The sequence below is a fragment of the Leuciscus leuciscus genome (assembly GCF_965113295.1).
Source record: "Leuciscus leuciscus genome assembly, chromosome: 2".
NCBI lineage: Eukaryota > Metazoa > Chordata > Actinopteri > Cypriniformes > Leuciscidae > Leuciscus > Leuciscus leuciscus.
In genome coordinates this window covers 39668488-39686208 of record NC_138726.1, presented here as the reverse complement: position 1 = coordinate 39686208, position 17721 = coordinate 39668488, and the positions used below count along the sequence as shown (strand labels likewise).

The 17721-nt window shown below is 41.6% G+C and overlaps 1 long non-coding RNA gene across 1 annotated transcript; it reads right to left on the bottom strand.

The window, feature by feature from the left end:
- Positions 1-55: 55 nt before the first annotated feature.
- LOC309493473 lies at positions 56-6586 on the bottom strand. Its single transcript, XR_014203952.1, has 2 exons — positions 5399-6586; positions 56-502 (listed from the first exon to the last, which is right to left on the bottom strand). It is a non-coding gene; the product is annotated as an uncharacterized lncRNA (long non-coding RNA).
- Between the last annotated feature and the right edge of the window lie 11135 nt (positions 6587-17721).

The window sequence follows — 17721 nt, the reverse complement described above, 5'->3', positions numbered from 1 at the left end:
GAGAGTTGCTATGGTGATACTGTGAACTGGAAAAGCTAATAGCTAGGTTACCTGATTTTTTTTTTTATCCATTTTTAATTTACATCTTTAAAAATTACAGTAGCTACTTGCTGTAGGCCTACTCAATTATTTAGTCTTCGTACTCATTTGAGTAAGATTATAATGCAAAATAGGTATCTCCGATCAGGTCTGCGACAGATATTTCCATAAATGATTTTTAAATGTCACATAAAACGGTACCATCTTGCCATTTAGCGCTATGTACGAGTAATCTAGTACTCCGATGTGACAGCGACTATCAATCATGAAAACGATGATCGTCGTGACCAAAAATGTTTTTTTATATATATTTTTTATTTATTTTATTTTATTGGTTACTGTGGCATTTAGGGCGGTACCAGAGGTCTGATTGGTTAACATAAGGACAGCATGCTGTCCAGACCTGCGAAATAAAGTGAAACTATGGATTTGAAAGCGTGCAGTGATGCCTGACCTGGAATCACTTTGATCATGAAACGTAATCGGTTACTAACGTAACCTCGGTTCTCTCTAGAAGAGGGAACGAGTATTGCGTAAGTTAGCTTACGCTACGGGTAAAGTCATCTTTTCTCGAGATATGAAGCCCAAAAATTATCCTTAATTTTTATTCATTGTCAACGCAGTGCAGCAGCTAGCAGACCTAGAGCAGGCTATCTAGCGCGCTCATTGGCTGATCCGCGGCAACTGCAGCAGCCTACCAGTGAGCCTGGCGTGACGTCGCGCCCTCACGCGTCACAGCCCGCCAGAATGGGAGTGGCTTAGCGTATAAAAGGAAGGCTCGGAGGCTGATACCCTGGTTTTCGACGACTGAAGCGAAATGAGCTCGTGGCGCGAGCACGGCGGGTTACGCAATACTCGTTCCCTCTTCTAGAGAGAACCGAGGTTACGTTAGTAACCGATTACGTTCTCTTACGAGAGGTTCTCTTTACGTATTGCGTAAGTTAGCTTATGCTACGGGAACCCCTTGTCAACGCCGTGCGCGCCCAGCATCCACTACATGAGTCCCAGGGGAAACCCGGGGAACACTGATAAGTGGGAAACAGGTGGCCGACAGAGTGGGCCAGCACATGTTCATAAGCACACATTAGGGGGTGTAGAGCGGCTCGGCCGGTCTATACTGACATAACCCTTTCTAGTGCAGCTCAACCAGGAGAGCTAAATCGAGTAAGTAGCCCGCGCACAAAAGTGTGGGCAGGGCATACACACGACTTAGACTGATAGAAGTTTAGCCTGCAGGGCGGGGACTTCCAGGTTATAAAACCTAACAAATGTAGAGGGGGAGGCCCAGCCTGCCGCTGTACAAATGTCAAGAATGGAAATCCCGCTGGACCAAGCCCACGGTGAGGCCATGCCTCTGGTGGAATAAGCCCGGATGCCCAAGGGGCACTGCAGGTTTCTGGACGCATAAGCTGCCGCAATAGCGTTCACTATCCATCTGGACAGACTGTGTTTCGAGGCGGCGAGACCCTTGGTGCGCCCTCCAAACGAAACGAAAAGCTGCTCCGAGCGCCTGAAAGCGGCGGAGCGCGTGACGTAATTCCTCAGAGCCCTGACAGGGCAGAGGAAGTTACTATCAACCTCGCTGCCGGATGCCGGTAGGGCTGATAGGGAAATGACCTGTGCTCTGAAAGGAGACGGCCCTGACGGTTCACGTAGGACACCACTGACATGTTGTCTGTGCAAACTAGTACATGGTGTCCTCGCAGGTATGGGAGAAAATGTTTCAGTGCATTCACGACTGCTAGCATCTCCAGACAGTTTATGTGAAGGCATTTCTCCCGGTCTGACCAGAGGCCATAGACTGGTCTGCCCTCGAGAAGCGCCCCCCAACCTAGGTTGGAGGCGTCTGTCGAGATCGTTTTCCGGTGCGAGGTAACTCCCATTGTAACTCCCCGTTGGTACCATTCGGCCGCCAGCCAGGGCTGCAGGGCTGAGACGCAGCCCTGATTCACACTGACTCGCGAACCGCCGGCAATCCACGCTCTGCGGGGCGCTCTCGCTCTCAGCCAGCGCTGAAGCGGGCGCATGCGCAGTAGGCCCAGCTGAAGCACCGCTGCAGCTGAAGCCATGTGGCCCAACATCCTCTGAAATGCTTTCAGGGGGAAACACCTGCCTTTCTGAAAAGACGCGGCGAGATGTCGAATACGGCGCGCGCGCTGTGTCGACAGTCTGGCCGTCATAGCCACCGAGTCCAGCTCTATTCCCAAAAAAGAGATTGACTGACTGGGTATTGAGCTCTTGGTCCAGTTGACCGAGAGACCCAAGCTTTTCAGATGGCTGAGTAGCGCTAGTCTGTGGGATATGAGTTCTTCCTCTGACTGCGCTAGAATCAACCAGTCGTCCAAATAGCTCAGAATTCGCATGCCCTGTGTTCTCAGGGGAGCGAGGGCCGAGTCCATGCACTTCGTGAACGTACGGGGTGCTAAAGACAGGCCGAACGGGAGGACGGTGTATTGATATACCTGACCGTCGAAGGCGAATCTCAAGAATGGCCTGTGACGGGGTATAATCTGAATCTGAAAGTATGCGTCTTTCAGATCGAGAGAAATAAACCAGTCCCTCGGGCGGATTTGCGCAAGGATTTGTCTGGTTGTGAGCATTTTGAACGGCCGTCTCATGAGAGCTTTGTTCAAATATCTCAGATCTAATATGGGTCTGAGAGCTCCGTCCTTCTTGGGAACGAGGAAATAGCGGCTGTAAAAGCCCGTCTCGGTCAGAGAAGGATGCACTCGTTTCGCAATTTCTGTATGAAGCAGATGGGCTGCTTCTGTATTCACTCTCGTCTCGGTCCGTGCTCGAAAGCGCGGGGGACGGCGAGCGAACTGCAGCGAATAGCCCCGTTTCACAATGTTCAGCATCCATTCTGACACACCCGGGATAGCTTCCCACGCTTCTGCATGCATAGCTAGGGGTCGAATGGCCTCTGGGTCCCGGCCGCTGCACTGCGCGGGATAGGGGACTCGTAACAGAGGAATTTGCGCGGTGCGCGCGCTGTCGATGCTGGGGAACGGGAGCTCGCTGATAGCGATAACTGGCTGGACAGCACTCAATGACTCGGTCACTTGGGACGGAGAACGTTTTGCAGTGAGAAACCCGTGACACGAGAGCGGCGTGGGTGTTAATGTGTTTATCAGTAAGTGTGAGCGCTCGTGGGCGGGCACAGGGCTTACATTCATAACACGGCCAGTGTTGGGGAGCTTTATGTGATCTAACCCCCGGGGCAGCTGTGTGACAGAGCGGGCAGTGGGTAGGTGTGAGCACTGACTCGTGGGCACAATTCCTACGCTTATCACTCGAGCGGCGCGTGCCCGCTTTGTGAGAGTGAGCTCTGTGAGAGACACAGGGGAGATCGTGCTTGTGTGTAGGGGTGAGCACTGGGCTGTGGGCACATTTCCTACACTCAAAACACCGTCGGTGTGAGCCGAATAACCAGAATTAATACTCTTTTTCAGATTTCTCTGGGTCGCTGTGCGAACGGCGTTTGTGTGCAGGCGAGCGAGTTGTGTAACTGACTCGTTGGCTGCAAAATACACATCTGCAGTCGCCTTTTTAGGTGACTGACAGCGCGAAATGCTTTGAAGGCTCAAATGTTTAGACTCTCATAATTACTCGAGCACCCATCATGTGAGCGGGAGGGTGCGAGGGGCGGGTTCACTTTCTGCATGTGAGAAGCTGGCTGCGAGCTCGGAGCAGTGAACAGCATAAAACACTTTTTTTTTTCTTTTTTTTTTTGCTGCCAGAGCCGGAATCGAACACGGGTCTCTGGCGCGAAAGCCTAAGATTCTGCCACTGAGCCACAGGGGGAGAATACATAGGCTATTGGTTCGCGCGAGCATATGATAGAGCGTTGTCATGTTTCGTGTCGGCGTTAGCTTGCAGGCGTGCGTGTATTGTAACAGGCTCGTTTACTGCAATATTAATATTTCCAGCCGCCTGAACTCAGAGGGGACTGAGAAATGTGTGAGAACTGGAGATTGGCCCGGCCTCAGCGGGGCTACAAATACTCTCTCTCCTCCTTTCGCCGGGGAGTGAGGCACGCGGGGTGCTGAACATTGCTCGTGACCATCCGCTCTGACATCCCTTGAGAACGGCGCAGTTTGCGCGGCACAAGCAAAGGGAGAGAGCGCGGGAAGCGGGGCGAGTAGCCAGAGAGCGTCATCATGTTTTGCAGGCGTGCGTGTATTATAACAGGCTCGTTTACTGCAGTATTGATATTACCAGTCGCCTGAACTTGGGAGGGGACTGAGAACTATGTGAGACATGGCGGTCAGCCAAGCCTCGGCGGGACTCACTCACTCTCGTTTCTCCTTTCGCCGGTGAGTGACGGGCGCGGGGGCGGTAGCTTTCTTGTAACGTAAAGAAAAACTAGCCCCGTGATTGTCCGCTTCTGCGATCCCTTGTGAGCGGCACGGTCTGCGCGGCTCGAGCAGAGGGAGAGAGCGCGGGAAGAGGGGCGAGTAGCCAGAGAGCGTCATCATGTTTTGCAGGCGTGCGTGTACTGTAACAGGCTCGTTTACTGCAGTATTGATATTTCCAGTAGCCTGAACTTAGGAGGGGACTGAGAAATATGTGTGAAATGGATGTGAAACACTCTTTTCTCCTTTCGCCTGGAGACGGGCGCGGGGGGCGGGGTAGCTTTCTTGTAACGTAAAGAAAAACTAGCCCCGTGACCGTACGCTTCTGCAATCCCTTGTGAGCGGCGCAGTTTGCGCGACTCGAACAGAGGGAGAGAGCGAGCCCCGTAATCGTCCGCATCTCTGACATCCCTTGTGAACGGCGCAGTTGCGTGGCTCGAACAGAGGGAGAGAGAGAGCGGGGAGTGGTGCGAGGCATTTGAAACAACGCCTCGTAGGAAATTTCTCTTTTAGAAGCGAGAGTATGTGTCGCAGCGGCGAACACACACAGCAGTAAAAGGATATGACGCCGGATAGCGTAGCAGGCACGGATGGCTGAAGGCGGCGAAGAATCGTCCGGCTTCCTCAGGCGCTGTCCTCTGCTTGCTCTGTCGCTTGCTTCGACGACGGCGGCGGCTTCTCTCAGAGATCCAGCGATGCAGAGAGCTTCGCTGAAGAGACGAAAATCAGGGTATCAGCCTCCGAGCCTTCCTTTTATACGCTAAGCCACTCCCATTCTGGCGGGCTGTGACGCGTGAGGGCGCGACGTCACGCCAGGCTCACTGGTAGGCTGCTGCAGTTGCCGCGGAGCAGCCAATGAGCGCGCTAGATAGCCTGCTCTAGGTCTGCTAGCTGCTGCACTGCGTTGACAATGAATAAAAATTAAGGATAATTTTTTGGCTTCATATCTCGAGAAAAGATGACTTTACCCGTAGCGTAAGCTAACTTACGCAATATGAGAGAACCTCTCGTAAGAGAACTACAAGTGCAAGATGTGCAGTGCCAATCTGCCATATACTTAACATTATAATGAGAACAACATTTTAATAGAACGTTGTAAATTCTTTATGCTTTATTCGCCCATGTTTCAGCATTGTTGTTAGGAGAAAGAGCGCATCTACAACGTATGGGAGTTACACATTCAGACAAACCTACTCAAGTACACGTGCGCATTCACGTCCTTTTCTGCAGATGTAAGTTGTAATATTACTTTTATGTTGGCTATAGGCTATCTGATTAATCTCATGTAGGATGTGTTTGGTTATTATTGATGATCTAGGAGTGTTATTGTTCTAACTTCTAGTCATGTTTTCATTATGTGATAGACATTTTATGACATTTTTATTTCGTCAAAATTCATTTTCGTATATAGCTATGTTTTAATTAAAGTCTTTTGTTTTTATTATCTCCTTGCCAGAAACGAAATGAAAAATTTACAAACATGCCCTACTTGCCACGTACACTGGAAAGCTTGAATCATTAAGAAAGTATGGAGAAAGGCCTAAGCAGAGCCGTCAGTGCTGCAATTTAGTGAGCTAGAAATCTCCAAGTCTTTAAATTATGCTTTCTTCACCATGTGCAGAATTTTACAAGGTTTCATTAAACAGAGTCATTAGCACATAAAAGTCATTCAGAGCACAGTACCAACTGAACAGCTGAGCCACAAATCTCTCCTAGTGCAGATTCTAGATAAAGGACAAACTGGAGGGTGTGACGCTGGACCCGAACCATAGAAAATAGAATATTGCTAAAAGACAAGGAAAATCTTTTGGCATTCAGAATGTTGATTCTTTCTGGCATGAAATGAATAAGCAAAGCGTATCAGTGGAGCTGTCCATCTGGACCTTGAAGAGACAACGTAGACTGAGTTTGTCAAGAAACTTAAACTGTTAAAAATAAAACCCCTCCCTCAGTCTGTCGGCTACAAATTCAGTCAGCTGTGGCACACAGTAGAAAATCTCACACGCCAAATATAGTTCCACCTTACCTTCCACCCCACCTTTAACCCACTAACACTATACAAAAGTAATATGTTATTTTAGTATTATTTATATGCTATTTTTGTATTTATTGTGAATTAGCTTTTCTATTTTCAGTTTTCATTTTAGTTTTAGTAATTTTATGATGTGCTTTTGTCATTTCAATTCTTTTTTCTTTTTGCTTTAATACATGTTTATTTCAGTTTTAGTCATTTTAGTACTATTTTACTTCAGTTCAAATTTTCATTTCAGTTTTTTAAATGTACATGTTTTTTTTTATTTCAGCATTATTTCAATTAACAGATATTATTTTGAATCATTTTAGTTTTAGTTTTTTTTTGTTAAAGATAACAGTGCTGAAATAATCCATATGAAAAGAATTTCATAGATCATCACCTTACTCTAAAGTAGAAAAACAAACACATTAAAGACAATTAAACTTTCTAAAAATTGTAATTTCTTATATTCTGATTTTCATACTACCCCATGTACCAATAAATTAAGAGGCCAATCTGTTTGACTATATTAACTATTTCTTTAAATAACCATTTACTCAACGACTATAGTCAAAAATGCTGCATAAGCAGTTAGAGACAAATACCTGTCTAGTGGATGGTGACATGCTTAAAATAATTCGGAGCTGAAATGAGTTTAAAGGAAAGTCTCCACCAACAAGGTCAAACATAACCACACCAATATAACAGTAGACTATGATTGTTTGCTCAATGGAGCCAATTGTGTTTACTTAGTTTAGAATAAATACAGTCAGACAGCCTGTAAATGGAAAGTTAGTTCCAGTTGATTTTTAACGTCACCCCTATAACAATAAAAAGTTGGTATGATTTCTATCCACTCAAGAGGCTGCTAATAGCACACTTCCTCTCCCCATGGCCTTGTCTGTGGTATCTCTGACAACACACTCTGCTCATATCAGCAGACATTATTTGATAAAGGGAGCAAAGGGCACGAATGTGCTAAGGGATTAGCGTTCGCTAACATTACAAGGTAATTCACAGTGGCACATCTGCCATCTTGATTGTTTGTACAGAAAGCACATACCTAATCACACTGAGTTGCCCGTTTTCATCTCCCCCTGGCTTTCCTCTCTCAACGGCTGAAGGTGATCACCGCCTCATTGGGGAACGGCTTCAGCTTAGCCACATCCTGCTTATGCAAGCTTTATCTCTCGCTGTCAAACATCTCACACAGATGCACCGTGGCAAGGCTCATTTTTAAGCCCCTGTGTTGAGGAAAGCTTATTTTGAATTCTGGGATGTAATGCTTTCCCAATTCACATTAGGTTATCCATATTATTTTACTAGATACTACGCTATGCATATTAGAGGTTGTCGTGAGTAATGCATAGAAATGTACAACTATTGGGAGCCCATTACGCAACTCTCTGGAATATTTGATTCTGTTTGGTTGATCCCGACATCCAGTGATCAGATATTTCTCAATATTCACTGTCGGACACGGCAACGCTGTAGATCAGACGTCAACAGTGTCGTTAACAATTGAGTCTCCCTGCACAAACCGGTCAACCCAAGCTAACAATGTTCTCAAAACATTCTGGAAAAGGTTCTCTCAAAGTTATGAACAAACATTCTTCCAATATCATCAATAGAATATTAGTACAATGTTATCTGGTCTTTAATAATGTTCTCAAAACATCAGCCCAAAAACATCTTATCTACATGTATACACTTTTCTTCTGAAACGTTTTAGTTGGAAATTCATCTAACTTTTTTTAAATGTTACAACTTGTTTCAGAATGTTCAGAGAACATTGTTAGCTTGGGTTGACCCGTTTGTGCAGGGAGACTCAATTGTTATCGACACTGTAGACGTCTCATCTACAGCGTTGCCGTGTACGTAACATTCTCAAAATGTTTGCAGATTGAAACATTTTTATTTTTCCTCAACAATTGCATTACCATGAAAAAAAAAAAAAAATGAAATGAGCTTATTATAGCTTAATGGTAACATTAGCAATGCATTCTTAGACCATATTTTTGTTAACTGGTCCCTCTTTGCTCTATTGAGTGCCTGATTTTGAAACCTACACACTCAGCATAGGATTTGTCATCTTACATTGATATGATTAATTTAAATATGAAATTAAATATTTTCTGTTCTTTAACTGCTCTGCAAGCTAGCATACCTTTACATTTACATTTACATTTATTCATTTAGCTGACGCTTTTATACAAAGCGACTTACAATTGCTATATATGTCAGAGGTCGCACACCTCTGGAGCAACTAGGGGTTAAGTGTCTTGCTCAGGGACACATTGGTGTCTCACAGTGGATTCGAACCCGGGTCTCTCACACCAAAGGCATGTGTCTTATCCATTGCGCCACTACCACCCCTTAGGGTTTAATACATTTAATACACAAAGACCTTTAGCCTTTGTGTATTAAATGAGATAATGTACAGTATGTAAATTGGGTCCCACTTTATATTAAGTGGCTTTAAGTACTATGTACTTACATCGAAAAATAAGTACAATGTACTTATTGTGTTCAGGTTGTATTGTAAAACACTTGTGCTGCTATTGAGGTGTGATACGGGTAAGGTTAGGACAGGTGTGGTGGTATGGGTGGGTTAAGGTGTCAGGGAAGGGTCAACAGTGTAATTACAAATGTAATTACATAAATTAATTACAGCTGTAATTACATACAGGTATTTTCGAAATATAAGTACAGTGTAAAAACATGCACGTACACAATAAGTCCATTGTATCAAATGATTAATTCCAATGTAAGTACATTGTACTTAAAGCCACTTAATATAGTGGGACCGTAAATTGTTTGATGTATAATGAATCAAAACTGAACTCCTTGTCATGGTCTTACTAGGTCCAGTGGAAAGTCACACGAGGATCTCACATTGAGCAAGCAGGTGGGTTTGTCGTGATGTCATGAAATGAGTGTCAGATAATCCATTACTGCTCTTCACTCTGCCATTCACTCATATCAGCCATGCCATCCCACAGGGCCGCTCTAATTCACTCGGACACTGTGGAGTTCCTTGCAGTAGGTGGTTGTTTTACGGTCAGCTGGGCCCTAGTGCCCCTTTTTCTTCATTCCAGCTGTATCTCTCAGCAGCTTTTTCTCCCCACCACTGATTTAGGCATCCATTGCAATAGGATGTAAAACACAGCACAACGCAGCCTTACTGAAACATTGATGACTCTTAACTCTTGTTCTAGACACACTTTTATCCTCTGGCTCAGCCTTTAGTATTCATCCGCTGTGATATGCAGAACACTGGTTTGAATGCTGCAGTGTGATCATAATTGAACAAGTTTAAGCCTTTATGTTCTATTAAATGTGTATTGTGTTTTCAAATGCTACAGCATCATAGGCTGTCGAGCCGCTGTCCCTGTAAAATAAATGAGATGGAAGGAAGGAAGGAAGGAAGACGAGCTGCACGCTTCTTGACTCTGGAGGAAAATATTTTGGTAACACTTTATAATAGGGTTCCTTATATTAGTTGCTATGAACTATCAATGAAAAAAATTATGAAGTATTGTTAATCTTTGTTCATGTTAATTTCAACCATTACTAAAATTAAAAGTAGTAGCTATCTGTTAAAATTATTTAATGGACCTAAACTGTCATGAGCTAACAATGAATGGTTGTAATTTTATTATCCAACATTAACAAATATTGATAAATAGAGACTATAATGAATTGCTCACTGTTAGCATTTTTAGTGGTCAAACTTTAGACTAGGGTCCAATTCTCACTATTTACTAAAATTTTTGCATCAATAAACTTATAATTACTGCTTATTAATAGTTAGTAAGGTAGTTGTTAAGTTGTTAGAGGGATGTAGAATATGGTCATACAGAATGAGGCGTTAATATGTGCTTTATAAGTACTAAAAACAGTCAATATCCTAGTAATATGCAGCAACTGGTTAATAGTGAGAATTGAACCCTAAACTAAAGTGTTACCATTTTAGTTAATGCATTAACTAATATTAACTAAAAGGACCTTATTGTAAAGTGTTACCGATATTTTTACTGAGTTATTAAAGGTGTCATAAAATACTGTCAGTCTTAACTTTGTGTCATTATGTAAGTAAATTATATAACTACAGTTTACATTAATCTTCTAACGCTGTGCTTGCATGAATGAATTCAGGCACAGTAATAGATCTGTAACGAAATGAGATTGGTCATGGATTATCAAACATGACTTGATGGAGAGTTTCAGTAGAACAGGCACCGGTCGCTGATTCAACTCAAGTCTGGCTACATTAACAAGCAGAGTTTTGTAAGCACAAGAGTCCATTGCCTTCATGGAATCACTTGAGGCAATTTTTTAGGTAAAGCTTTTATTTTTTTCCTCTTTGCAGCTACTCTAGTACCTGTAGGGACACTTTACTGGCTATAAACCAAGCACCTGATTGATTATTCATGGACAAATGCTCATGGAAAGGACAGCATATATCAAGTAGTCACCCCCAAAATTTGCAGCAAACCAAATTTAACAATGCAACTGAGACAGAAGCTCCAAAGTAAAGGTGCACTGCAGAGGAGATACCCAGCCAAATATACTGACTGGCCGGTCCCTTATTCCCAATCACCTGATCATCAGGGCACTTTCACAGCTCTGCGGCTCAAGTGAATACAACTCTTTACAGAAATATGAGGTAGATTAAAGTGCTGCAGTGTATATTTGTTCTCTGCTGACGTCTTTTAGATTATGAATGGTAAGTATGTGTTGTTGTTTGTTTCTTTTTATATTATTTTATTTGAATATATGCGAGCTGTCTCCCTCTTTGCTGTGTGTCATTGCAGGGGGATGTGACAGGAGGGCCAGCGGGGCAGTACACGTCTGCTTCCATTTGTCATAACGAAGAGCTGTCATGCAAGGTGTGTGTGTTGAAACACTTTTACATCGGCATGTGTTTGTCACCCTGGGACTGATCCGTGTCCATCCTCTGCATTCTGGAAGGGAGGCGTACACGTAAACATGTCACACACGCGTAATTATGTCTACATCACATGAGCGCCTAAATGAACACACAAACCCATCCATGTTCACGTGACATGCATGTCTAGTTAGGCGTAGAAATATGACATTTTGCTCAGCCACACATTCATACATGGTTATGCATGGTTAACTTCTCCCACATATTTTGCATTCTGAATCTCATTTCCACAGACACCCCCCCTCCTTGACATGGCCACACACACATAACCACATCGAGATGGGGCTGTGAGGGTCGGTTGAGCACCTCCAGGCCAGATCCTCCTTTCCACATGAGTGTGTCCAGTCTCCATTCCTCACCCCCTCCCCTCTCCTTCCCTCTCCTCTTGGGCCACGGGCTGCAACATGGCTCGGAATACTCCAAAGACACACTAAATCAAATCCTCATCGCAAGCTGTGTCTTTTATTAGAGTTATATAAGTGTATGACGGATAGAAAGAGAGCGAGGGAGTTGCTCCTGTTTTTTAGCTTCGTGCTTAGGGATGCTGGGTAGAAAATACATTTTTAAATCATGTCAATTTTATTGTCATGATTTTATCCACTAGTCTATAAAATTGTGTTTTAAGATTTGTTTGCAATTATCTGACCTGCTTAGATATCGAAGCCATTCCCACTGAATATAGCCTAATTCTGCAGATACATGGCGATTTTTAAATCACGGCACTCTTACTTGGTCTGATGCGCTAAGGTGTGGGATCTCAGAGCCTGAAGGCTTTGAGGAGATGTCACACATATCTGATGTAATGTGGAGGCCAGATGCATAATACTACCACAATCAAAGGCTCAGTTGCTCCCCTAACAAACACACAGCGCCTCTCCCAGCCATTAGAGGGTTGTTTTGAACAAAAGCAATGAAATTTTATGAATGCATCAGTCTCAAGTACCATACTGTTTTCCATAAACAGGCAAGCTTCTACACAAAAAAAAAAGCTGGGTTGTTTCAACCCATGTTTGGGTCAATTATGGACAAACCCAACCGTTGGGTTCAAAAATTTAAACCAACGGTAGGGTTTGTCCATATTTGAGATACATACTTAAGAGTGTACATACATACACAAAGTTAAAGAATGGCAAGGCAGACAAGGCTCTTGCAAAAAGTAGATGGAGTAAATAAATGAGAGTAAATAAATATATTTAAAACGTAAGCTCAAATTGTGTTTAAATCACAATAGTGGTGTGATCAGTGCGATAAGGACATATTCTCATTATTACGATGATTGGCCAATTGCCCTCCTCTCATGCTTCCAGCAGGTCCACAAATCAGCTTGAATCAGAGGAACTGATGGGAAAGGACGGACTAAGTAAACAACTCACCCGCTCAAACATCATCACTTTTGTTCACGTACTGTACGAATCGACTTGAAATTATTTTTTTGAACGTATGTTTTATTATTCAGCCAGAATTAAACTGATCGAAAGTGACAGTTCATACATTTGCAACTTTATACTCAAAGAATCCTAAAAAAAATGTATATGTATCACAATTTCCACAAAAATATTGAGCAGCACAACTGTTTTCACCAAATCAGCATATTAGAATGATTTCTGAAGTATCATGCGATACTGAAGATATATATAGGATATATATAGGATACGTTTTGGTCTGCCGTATCTCTGCTCAATAACTCTCATTACGATATCTTAGGTTGCAGACAGAGGGGGATTTGCCGACTTGCAAGGGTTTGCATCATGGTAGTGTCTCAGTCAGACATCTGTGAAGCCCCTCCTAAGCGCAGAGCATAACTGGTGCTCATTTGAAAGTCTAATTTGCTAATATGTCGGTTAAACATGAGTTTATTTATTTAGTAAGGAACATGTAATGAAAACCACTAAATCAGACTTATTCCGCTGTTTGAGGAAAAGCCTGTGTGTTCGTCGGTGTAAATAAGAATATTGCGTGACCAACTGTGTTTGTGATTGCTTGCTCTTATTTGTGTTTGTGCATGGTTTTGAGTGTTAGCTCGTGCTGAGTGAGTGTTCTGCTATGACAGTGGTGGTGACACACACTGTCCTGTTGCAGGGGAGCATGCCTGATGAAAACAGTGGACTGGCAAACGCGTGACTAGCTCTACCCTTCTCCCTGCACTGTTGCGTCATCTACCTCCAGGACATCTCACAGCAAACGGATTCTCTCGGACTGAAACGTCTCCATGTGATTGTTCCACCCAGCTCTAACAGGGTCATAGATCACTCTCATATTCATTACTTCTTAAATGTTCATGGACACTGAGGATAACCAGATCTACAGCACACAAAAAAAGACATAATTGGGAAAACGTTCTGTACTTTTCATCATTGTCTTATAGTTGATTGACAGTCAGTGACAGTGTGATGTGGGGGGAGGATCAGTGAAAGCAACTGATTAGAATGAGTCCATTGGTACCACAAATTTTCTCCAACTCTCGTTTAAACCAATTTAAAGCAAATGCATCATGGGATGTCAGACAGGCTTTCTATACTTTATATGCACGATTTCTTGTTGGTTGATTGTCAGGCCTTCTTTTCATTTCAAAGGATTCTGATTTAAATGCTTCTAATGTCCAAGGCCACAGAATCTCATTTCCAAGAAAAAAGCCAATGCAAGTGAAGATATTGGATTAAATGCATGGAGTCTTTTGACATCCTTTTTTCAGTTTGCTTTTAAGACAAAACTCGTAGGAATTTAGTGTTCGTGAAGTTGTGCCCATGTCTTGCTCAATCATCTTCAATAACTTTTTCAAGACCAATATAGTTTGTGGAGCGTCACTGTATAGTGACCAATGGGTGAATACAGACACAGTCTTCCTGATTTTCTCTTGTGTTTCGGCAGGTTGTGGTTGTCACTATTCAGATGAAGATGAGGGCAGACTAGTTTGTGACCAACTCTGTCAGACCCCATTATGTCAAACACACTTACGGTCTCTGTTTGTCCTCCCAAATATACCAATGACATCATCTGTATGCAGAGTACGGAAAATGAGTCAGTGATGCAGCGCACTTTCAGAGAATTATAAGAGTTACGCATGGCAGACTAGAGCAGGAGTTTGTTTGTTCCTTGTTTTGGTAGAATTTTTTTATTTCTTTTTTTGCTTTCTTTTTCTTTGTTCCCCACTCTTTCTCTTTATCCATTCTCTTATTCTCTTTATTTTCCCCCACACCCTTGACAACTTGCTTCTGATGACTCGGTTCTTTTACAAATTGTTTGTTTGGTTTAAGCCGGGGTGTGTCAGTCTTTGAAAGGAGAACAGAATCACTTGTAAGCGTATAGGAAAATTCTGCAGCTTCTCTAGTCTCTACAGCATTTTTGAAGGATGAACAATGTACAAGTTTTTTCTACAAGGACGCAGGTATTTTTAAATCAGTCAGTCTATATAGATGAACCATTGTCAACTGCATAGCGAAACTGCCTGTTGCAGATGATCAGGTGTTTTACAATGAATACCAAATGTACAAAAATAGTCTAGAATTTGATGGGTCATAAAAAAACAAAATAAAAAAAACATGCTTTTTTGTCTCCCTTATATTATGTGTGTAGATAAATAATTTAACAATGAATAGCTGATGCTAAATTTGAGATGTATTATAGTATTTGTCCTATTTTATTACCGCATTTGTTTTTTAATGACCCCAGTTTCCAACTATTCTGTGTTCTGTATTGCAAACATGTTTGAAATGGTGCTGTCTCTTTAAGAGAGTAGTGGTAGTTCAGTAAGCATTTTACTGAATTGTTCTTCATAGAGCATCATACCTGAATGGGACGTCATCAATAAAATCAGTGTAAAAATGGTAATATAACATAAAAACATACATTTTAATTTATAAAATGAAATAAATCACTTTAGAAACATACAAAACCGATATTAAATGTGATACTTATAATAACATAACATATAAACTGAATTGTTCTTTGGAAACTGAGAGCATCAGGCCTTAGGTTTGTGGGACCAAGAGTGAAATCATTCAAACTAAAAATCATTGGAAAATTTTCATCAAAAAATAAAAACATGCATTTTAAAATAATTAATAAAGGCAAATAAACACATTTTTAAAGCATACAACAATAATATTACATTCAATACTTTCTTTTCCATTCAGTTAAAACTGGTGGTGGATTATTCAGTAAACTTGTAACTAACTAACAAATGTATGCACATTTTCTACGACACAGTGAGCAAAAGAACAGACAGCATTACAAGAAACATTCCTCCCATCAAAGAATGATCTTAACAACCGGTTTATATTTTGTTCATACAGACAAATGAACATGCTGTGACAAAAATGTGGAATTTCCTATCTTAGAATGTTCTGCATGAGATGACAAAATGTAAGATGACATTTCAATGAACATGCTGTAGACCAGCCCAAATGCATTCTTGACATTTCTTCTTGTCATTTGTAACATGGTTTTAATGGCAATCTCTTCATACTAATATACATGTATTATTATGTATATTAATATTAAATGCACACCCACAGAAGAGCACATTTGTGATGAATCTATGAGGGAAACCCTCCTGCTGAATGAAGTCGAGCCCTGGTTGCCCTGACTCTTTTATCCTCTCCTAGAAAGCACCAGTTCTAGAGGGATTTGCACTGGCCCTCTTTTCTTTCTTTTTTTTCTTTCTTTTTTCTCAGTCCACTGAGTGAAGCGATGTCTATTTTTGGCATCACATGACAGACTACAGCGTACCAAAGAGCCAAAACTCACACGGTATCCTCCAAGCCTACAGCCAGGTGACATAAGGGCCCACTATGTGAACAAAACAACAGGCTGCTGTTTTCAAACACAACTTTTGGAATTGGAAAGCCTGATGCTATTATTTCCACATCTTTCAAAACCCACAACGGGCCTCTCTTATGCTATGTGAAGCAGTTTAGGGAGACATTGCGGTCCAGAGAGCCAGACTTCAGAAATTAAAGAATTAAGGATGATAGAAAGCGAGAGAGTCCATCCATTTTGATGAGCTTAGATCAGTCTGTGAAGATTCAACCTGAGATTCAATCAACAGAGTTTCAGCTCTAAACCTCTTATCAGCAGAATGTATCACTGGAATTAATGCTGATAATTGACTAAATTCATTAAAATCTGTCTGAGTCAAGGATTACTTTCTTCAGTCAAGTGAAAGTGAGCCTGAAGTTAAGTCTAGACGTCTGAAGCTCTGAAAGTTGTTCTTGGCAGCTCTACTTTGACCTCAGCTGAAAGTTTCAGCCTGACATATTGAAAATTTATAAAAACAAGTGTATTTGTCATGTCATATTTTTTTTATAATTTTAAAATAAAACAATTTCCTACAACAATTTTTATAAATAAAATGTTTGGTAACACTTTACAATAAGGTTTAATTTGTTAACATTAGTTTATGTATATTAACTAACATGAACTAACAATGAGCAATACATTTGTTGCAGTATTAATCTTTGTTAATGTTGGTTAATAAAAATCCAGCTGTTCATTGTTTGTTCATGTTAGTTTACAATGCATTAACTAATGTTAACAAATACAACATTTGATTTTAATAATGTATTAGAAAATGTAGAAGTGCAGTTCATTATTAATTCATGTTAACTTATTGTAAAGTGTTACCAAATGTTTTGTTATTACTGTCATCAATACATCATACACTAGCAAAATGGTTTATACTATTTATTGGTATGTGACTTTGGCACTTTTTCTCCATGGAGAGGTTGTACTTTTCCCATAATTCTCTGTGAATACAGGCTTTATTTCTTGGCATTTACTGTACACAAACAACTGGGTGAAACCAGCAAGGATATGGCAGTTAGGAAACTAGCCAGGAATTAACCAACTGCCAGGAAACATTTACAGAGTTTCTGCACCTTACTAAATCCTAGCAATCGAGCATGATCCTCAGTCATCACTGCTCTTAACAACACACATTCACAGAGGAAAAGGAGAACACATCTGGTCCATATTGGAACCAGAGAAAAATGAGTCCAAGCCAAACTAATTATTCAGCACCACAGAAAGGTATTAATACAAAAGATATTTACTTGCGTCATTGTAAGGTTACATGTGGGTTAGTCTTGTCTAGCCAGATCTTTGGCAAAAATCTGATCCACATTGCTGCTTATTCTGGACAAGAACCATCTGCTTACACTGGATCTTACATCTGTCTGACACTTTTGACCCCTTGGGAAAACTATGAAATGAAATGAACTACATGTCCGCATTGTCCTTTTGACTTCTGTATGTTCTGTTTTTAAACATATTTTTCTATTATTCTATTCGTTATACATCTATATATTTTTTTTTCATTTACAATTCTACTCTTCATTATTTTATGTTTTAAATAAGTAAATATT